The sequence below is a fragment of the Hipposideros armiger genome, unplaced genomic scaffold, assembly GCF_001890085.2.
Source record: "Hipposideros armiger isolate ML-2016 unplaced genomic scaffold, ASM189008v1 scaffold_695, whole genome shotgun sequence".
Taxonomy (NCBI): domain Eukaryota; kingdom Metazoa; phylum Chordata; class Mammalia; order Chiroptera; family Hipposideridae; genus Hipposideros; species Hipposideros armiger.
Window position 1 is genome coordinate 32604 of NW_017732045.1, and position 2738 is coordinate 35341.

Genomic DNA, 2738 nt, shown 5'->3' on the forward strand with positions numbered 1-2738 from the left:
TGGGGGCACTGGCCGCCTTTGCAGATTGTGTCATCTCCAATGTCTAGGCAGTGCTTTTCCCACGTATCCCAAAGAGACAAGTATGTACATCTATCTTTGAAAGAGGGATTTTAGGTACCTTACAAAGGAACAACCTGAGAGATCATTCCTATTTCTCAAATCCAACTCTCCTCTCCACCCTCATTACTGCCCAGCATCTCTCAGCTGGATGATACCATGCAATGTAATACAACTCCCCCAAAAACCATTTCCTTGGGGTCACATCTGCCACACTCTACCCCACACAGCAGTCAAAGTGCTCCTTGTAAGAGGAAACTGGGATCATTTCATTTCCTTGTTTATAAAACGATGTAATACCTTCCTGTTCTCAAAATGAAATCCTAACTCCTTAATGGGTTTACCTGGCCTGGCCCCTGACCACCTCCCCCATAACTCCGCCCTCGCGACCACCTGATCATATTGGCCTCCCTTCCTCCAAGTCAATAAATGCTCTCTTGCTGAAGGACATTTGCACATTTCACTCCCTCAACCTGGAATACTTTTGCCCCATTCTTCCCCCTGCCACCTCTTCACCCTTTTGGTCCCAGCGGTGCTGTCACTTCTGAGAAAACTTCCCTGGCCCTGTTTGACTGGCCCTGCCAGTCACTTCCCACCACCACTTTTCTCCAATAACATATTTTTCTCCAAAGCACTCTTCACAACATGTGATAATTATGTGTATATATTGCTGGGGTGTGTGTGTGTGTGTGTGTGTGTGTGTGATTATTGGTTTATGGTCTCATCTTTCCCATCTCTATGAGGGCCAGGCTCACATCACCTTTGTCTAGCAAATGTCTGGCACAGAGCCTAAGACATAGTAGGGACACAATAGGTGTTGGATGAATAAATTGATGTGCTAGGCACAGGCTGGGCATTGGGAATGCAGAGATAATGAATGCCATGTGGAAGCTCAGTATAGTGGCAGAGACACTAACAAGTACCAGTACAAGGTGCAAAGCGCAGTTATAGGTATGAACAAAGTGATAAGGGAGCTCAGAGAATGGAGCTGAACGTGGGTCATAAATGGGGCAAGTAGGTGGAAAGAGAACTGGATGGAATGTAGGCAGGAAGTAAACCTGTGATTGGCAGGGCCTGCAGGCCCTCTCAGTCAGGAAAAGGCCAAAGGAGCAAACGGTGGGCTGGCCTAGAACCCTTCTGAAAGCAGTATGCCCTCTCTTTTACATGTGTTTTTCCTTTCCTCCTATGGAAAGAGAGGTTGCAGATCGTCCCACCTGGGAAAGGAGTACAAATAAACTTCCAAATCTTTCTCCCACAGAACATTCCCCAAACTCCCTCACTGAGCATTACTGTAACTACGATAATGTGCGTTTCTCAATCTGATGTTTTAAGTCTTATTATTCAAAGAGCTCTAAGATCTCCCTCTCCCTCTGCCCTCCACACAAAGCCTAGTGGGTTGAAAAGAAAGTTAACAAATAGCTATGATTGCTCCAAAGTACACGCCAAGCATATTTTCTAAGCAATGTAACAGAGATGCGCTTTTCCCCTTAACACAATACAGTTCACTATGAGAGAGTGTAGCTACTAGGCTGGTTTTAATCCAACTCAAGACTTCAATTCACCATTGGCTCCTTAATCCTTGACGAGACAAGACCTGCCTACTCACCTGGGGAGAGTCCACGCTTGTTTCATTACTTAAAAGACAATCCGCGTCCACCCTCCGTGCTATGTCAGGGTTTGTCTTACAAATGTGGTGGGACAGGATTCGTCACCTTTCAGTGTTCTCACCCTCTTTCTTCCAGCCCTTTCCACATCTTCATCCAATAAAGAAAACTGTCATTTCCCCAACTTAGGTACTCCCCTGGCTACACCCTCTAAAGAGAATTCAGTTTTCTTTGGGAAGCCAAATTGAAAAGTGGGTAGAACAGAAAAACAACTAAAAAAGAACCAGAGAGCTAAGTTTACAAAATAAAGGGCCGGGGTGGGCTACAGAAAAACCACAGGGAGGGGTGTTGAGAGCAGTCGGTATGGGAGAAGACCCTGAGCTGCTGTGCAGAGGGAGGCGCTGAGAAGGCGAAGAAGTGCCGCTCTTCCGGGTAGAGAATTCGATGCCCTGTAGTGTTCTTTCTGAGGTGCTGCCAAGATTGGAATTAGTCTGGTTATTTTTGCTTATTGGGCAGCGCTTCTTGGAAGCAATGTCAGTATGTACTGGGCCACAGGAGGCCCTGCCTCGTATCTGGGTTCCCCCCAGGGTGTGGGGCGGAGGCATTGCAAGTTCCTAAGTGATTCGAGCTCCTCTGCCCACCGCCTCCGACATCTCCTTCGTGGGCTCTGCCGCTGTGCTTGGAATTCCACCAGTGGCTCCTCTGAGAGGAGGGACTAAAGGTCCTGGTGTTACATGGACATGGCAATAGGACAGGCCACACTCACCACTGACATCCTTCTGTGATTGTTTTCATCAAAGGAACTTGTTAGCTTTTCACTACCTGTGAAAAATCTAGGCCAGTGCCTGACTCATAAGATATGTTCAATTGTTAGTTCCCTGTTCCTTCAGGACTCTGAGAGAACGGAAACATAGGAGAGGTATGTTTGCATGCTTAGCAAGGTCATCCAGAACAGGGTGCCTCAGAAAAAGACTCAGCTTTCCAAGCTGGGAGGTGGGTGAGGCCCTGGAGGTAAGTACTGATGGGGAGGAAGAATGGGTCCTGATGGAACAGGAAACAGCACTGAAGTCACCTTGA